We start from the raw sequence: 5,597 nt of genomic DNA on the forward strand, positions 1-5,597 counted from the left end.
GCTCTTTGCAACCCCATGGACTGTATCCCGCCAGCCTCCTCTGATCATGGGATCCTCCAGGCAAGAATATTGAAGTGGATTGCCATGCCCTCCTCCCGGGGATCTTCCCAACCCAGGGATTGAACCCAGGTCTCTGGCCTTGCAGGTAGATTCTTTACCATCTGGCCACCAGGGAAGCCCAAGAGAAACTAATAGTGATGATGCCTCCTTGGGGAGCAGTGGTAGCTATTCTGTCTCCGAATCACTTCCCAATTTGCTGTGTAACAAAACTTAGTGGTTCAGAGTAACAGCAGTTTTGTTTGTTTGCTTATAGCTCTGTAGTCTGGGCTGGGCTCCATGGCGACATCATGTCTCTGTTCCACGAGATCCCAGCTCAGGCCGCTCCACTGGGGCTGGAAGACTCACTTTCAAGACGACTCTTTCCCTGGCTGGCAAGTTGCGGTTGCCAGTTCAGTTCTTGTCCATGAGTCTCTTCAGGGAGCAGATTTTACTTCCTCACAGTGTGGAGTCCACGTTCCAAGACCAAGTGACCCAAGGGTCAGGAAGTGGAAACTGACTGTTTCCTAATATCTGAGCCTGGAAACTGGCACGGCATCCACAGAGTCACTTCTGTATTTTATTGAATAATCACAGAGCCCAGGTTCAAATGAAGGCGTCAAAGGCCCCGCCTATCAATGACAGGAGAGTGAACAAATTTTGCAGTCATGGTTTTAAACTGCCACAGACATCTTCCACCAAGTTGAGACAAATGGCAATCTGAGAGACCTCTTCACCCCTTCCATTTTCCTTTTCCTTATATTTAATGTACCACTAAGACTTGTTGAGGGCTTCCCAGGTGCCTCAGTAATAGAGAATCTACCTGCCAATGCAGGAGATGTGGGTTCGGTCTCTGGGTCGGAAAGAGCCCCTTGAGAAGGAACTGGCAACCCACTCCAGTGTTCTTGCCTAGGAAATCCCATGGACAGAGAAGCCTGGCAGGCTACAGTCCACGGGATTATAAACAGTTGGGCATGACTGAGCATGCATGCATGCACACACACACACCAGACCAGTTGGCATTTTGTTTTTGTTTTTTAATTGTGGTAAAATATACACAACGTTATCTTCACCTTTTGGCTGTTGTGAGTAGGGCTGCTATGAATATGTGTATACAAGTGTTTATTTGAACATCTGATTTCTATTCCTTTGGATACATACCTAGGAGTGGAATTGCTGGGCCTTATGGTAATTCAGCGTTTGCCTTAAAGAGGAACCCTTAATCCGTTTTCCATATTGGTGGCACCATTTAAATGACCACCGACAGTGTATGATGGTTCCAGTTTCTCCATAGCTTCACTAACGCTTGTTATTTTCTGCGTGCCTGCCTGTGTGCTCACTCATTTCAGTCGTGTCCAACTGAAGAGACCAAATGCATCTCCTGCATTGCAGGTGGATTCTTTACCACTGACCCACCAGGTTATTTTCTACAGTAGGTGTAAAGTGGTAACTTGTGATTTTGATTTGCATTTCCCTAGTGATCAATTATCCCACTCCAGTACTCTTGCCTGGAGAATCCCATGGAAGGAGGAACCTGGTAGGCTGCAGTCCGTGGGGTTGCTAAGAGTCGGACATGACTGAGCGACTTCTTCACTTTTCACTTTCATGCACTGGAGAAGGAAATGGCAACCCACTCCAGTGTTCTTGCCTGGAGAATCCCAGGGACGGGGGAGCCTGGTGGGCTGCCGTCTACGGGATTGCACAGAGTCGGACACGACTGAAGCGACTTAGCAGCAGCAGCAGCAGCAGTGATTAATTATATTGAACATATTTTCATGTGTCTGTTGGTCATTTATCTTCTTTGAAGACATATCTATTCAAGCCCTTTGGCCATTTTTAAAATTTGGTTATCTTTTTGTTATTGACCTGTAAAAGTTTTTTGTATATTCTGGACAGTAAACAGTTACTATATATACGATTAAAAATATTTTCCTCCCAGTCTCTGGGTTGTCATTTTACTCTCTTTACAGTGTTCTTTGGTGCGTAGAAGTTTTACATTTTGATGAATTTTAATTGATTTTTTTATTTTGTTGTTTTTGGTGTCACATCTAAGAATCCATTGTTGAATTTTAGGTTATGAAGATTTACTACTATTTTCTCCTAAGAGTTTTATAGTTTTAGCTCTTAATTTAAGTTTTGATGATTTCTTTTTGATGATTTTTTAACTTAATTTATGTATATGCTGTAAAGTAAGTGTCCAGATTCATTCAGGTGGTCCCACTGTATGTGGATATCAGTTGTCCCAACACCATTTGTTGAAAAGATGATTCATTCCTCATTAATTCATTTTGCCCATTGACCAAAAATGCATTGCCCAAAGATGTATGAGTTTATTTCTGAGCTCTTAGTTCTACCCCACTGATCTATACACCTGCTCTTATGCCAGCACCACATAACTGGTTACTCTCAGCGTTGTGCTAAGTTTTAAAATTGGGGAGTATGTGTTCCCCAATTTTGTTCTTCTTTTTTCAAGATTACTTTGGCTCTCTGGAGTCCCTTGAAATTTCAGATGGATTTTGGGATCAGCTTTTCCATTTCTGAAAAAAAGGCTCCCGAGAGTTTGGTAGAGATGGCACTGAATCTGTAGATGGACTCAGCGAGAGCTCCCGTTAATGATATTACTAAGTCTTTCAACCCATGAACACAGGTCTTTAATTTCTTTGAGGAATGTTTTGTAGGATTCATCATTGTACCTCCCTGGTTTAATTTACTCCTAAGTGTTCTGTCCTTTTAGATGGTATAATAACTGATATTGTTTAATTTCCTTTTCAGATTGTTCATTGCTAGTGTTTAAAAGTACAACAGATAATTGTGTTGGTCTTATCTCATAACTTTGCTGAATTCACTTATTAGCTCTGATGGTTTTTTTTTTTTTTTTTGGTGTGTGGATTCTTCAAGATTTTCTCTATGTAAGATCATGTCTTCTGCAAATAGAGATAATTTTCTTTCTTTCCAATTTGGGTGCACTTTATTTCTTTTTTACTCCTTTATTGGCCTGCCTAGAACTTATGGACAATGTTAAATAGAAATGGCATAAGTTGGCATTCTTATCTTGTTCCTGATTTAGAGGAAAACCTTCCCTCTTTCACCATTGAGTTTATTAGTTGTGTATTTTTTTTTAAGTAAATACTTTTTGTCATATTGAAGTAGTTTCCTTTATTTCTAGTTTATTGAGTGTTTTTTAAATCATAAGAGGATGTTGAATTTTGTCAAGTTTTCTTTCCGTATCAATCGAGGTGATCATGTAGCATTTTCCTCTTTTGTATTAATGTGCTTTGCTATATTGATTGAGTTTTGCATGCTGAACTACACTTGCATTCCTGAGATAAATCCCACCTGGTCACAGAGGATAACCGTTTCAGTGTGATGCTGCATTTGTTCTGATAATGATTTGTTGAGGATTTTCGCATCTGTATGCATAAGGGCTGTAGGTTTTTTTTTTTTTTAATGGCTTTGATATCTTTGTATGGCTTTATATTAAGGTAATGCTGGCTTCATAGAATAAGTTAGGAACCATTCTTTCCTCTTAAATGTTTGAGAAGATTTTGAGAAAGATTGGTGGCGACTCTTCTTTAAATGATGGGTTGAATTCACCAGTGAAGCCATTTGGTCCTGGGTTTCTGTTGTTATTGGGGAGTTTTTATCATTGATTCAATCTCTGTGCTGGTTATAAGTTTATCTTATGATTTGCTGTTTCTTCTGGAGTCAGTTTTGGTACTTTGTGTGTTTCTAGGAATTTGTCCATTTTATCTAAGTTATCTAATTTATTGGCAAATTATTTTTCATAATGTCTTATAATTCTTCCTGTGAAGTCTGTGGAAATGTCCCCACTCTCATTTCAGATTCTCGTGATTTGAGTCTCCCCCCTTCCGCCCCCCGCTGCCCCGCCACCATTGGTCTGGCTATAGGTTTGTCAGAGCTGTTGATCTTTTCAAAGGATCAGCTTCTGGGTTTGTTGATTTTCCTTACTGTTTTTCTAGTCTCTATTTCAGTTATTGACACTCTAATTTTTACTTCCTCTTTTTGAAGTTTTGGATTTAGTTGCCCTTACTTTTTTTTTTTTTTTCAATCTCCTAAAGATGTAAAGTTAGGTTATTGATTTGAGGTCTTATTAAAAAAATTCTTTTTTCTTTTGGGCCATGCTGTGTGTCTTGTGGGATCTTAGTTCCCCAACCAGGGATCGAACCCAGGCCCTCAGCTGTGAAAGTGTGGAATCCTAACCACTGGAGAGCCACAGATTTCTGGAGATCTTATTTTTTTAAAAGGTAAATGATATACGTGATCTGAAGAGAAATCAGAGTATTGAGATCTTATTTTTTAATGAAGACATTTAAAGCTATAAATTTCCCTTTGAAAGCTACTTTCACTGCATTCTGTAGATTTTATGTTATGTTTTCATATTCATTTATCTCAAAAAATTTGTTAAAATCTCTGTGATTTCTTCTTTGACTCATTGATTGTTTAAGAGTATGTTCTTAAATCTCAGAATTTTTGTGAATTTTCCAGGTTTCCTTCTCTATTGATTTATCTTCTAGTTTGCTGATTATTTCCTCTGCTCAAATCTATCATTTAAACCATCAGGTAATTTTTTCATCTAAATCATTGTAATTTTCAACATCAGATTTTCTGTTTGGTTCCTTTTTGGAATTTCTATCTATTATCTCTTTATTATTCTATCTCTCTATTTGTTTAGACATTGTTCTCCTGCTTTCTTTTATTTCCTTCTGCATAGTTTCCTTTGGTTCTTTGAACATATTTAAGACAGTTTATTTTATCTAAAGTCTTTGTCTAGTAAATCCAATGTTTGACCTTCCTCAGGAATGATTTCTAATTCTTTTCTTTCTTTTTTGCAAGTAACCCATATTCTCTTGTTTTTTTATATGTTGCTTTTTTTTTTTCAAAAAATGGGCACTTTGCATATCATAATATGGTACTGGAAATCAGGTTTTTCACCTCTGTGATTTCTTGTTACTGCTTACTATGGAATGTTGTTTAGTGACTCTTCTGAACTACTTTTTAAAAGACCATGGTCTTTGTCATGTTTGACTGTTGAAGTCTCTTCTTGTTTGTTAATCAAGAAACTAATCATTTGACAGAGATTTCCTTAAAGGAAAAGAGTCAAAAATGAAAAAAGAAAACTCTCCTGGTCTTTCCTGACTGGTTTGGTCACTGGTTGGGCCACTTCTTCAGTGCTAAGTCAGGTCTTTTACGCCTCTGACTGAGCTATCATTCTCTGCTTGTGTGGAGCTTAAAGGTCAGTCAGGCTTCCCTGGCGGCTCAGATGGTGAAGTGTCTGCCTGCAATGCGGGAGACCTGGGTTCGATCCCTAGGTCGGTAAGATCCCCTGGAGAAGGAAATGGCAACCCACTCCAGTACTCTTGCCTGGAAAGTTCCATGGATGGAGGAGCCTCGTAGGCTACAGTCCATGGGTTAGCAAACAGTCGGACACCACTGAGTGACTTCACTTTAAAGGTCAGTCAGAGGTGAAAACTTAGGGTCTTGGATATTTTCCAGGCATGGGACACACACACACACACGTCTCTCCTGATACCCTAGAATAT

This window comes from Cervus elaphus, chromosome 13 (assembly GCF_910594005.1).
Source record: "Cervus elaphus chromosome 13, mCerEla1.1, whole genome shotgun sequence".
NCBI lineage: Eukaryota > Metazoa > Chordata > Mammalia > Artiodactyla > Cervidae > Cervus > Cervus elaphus.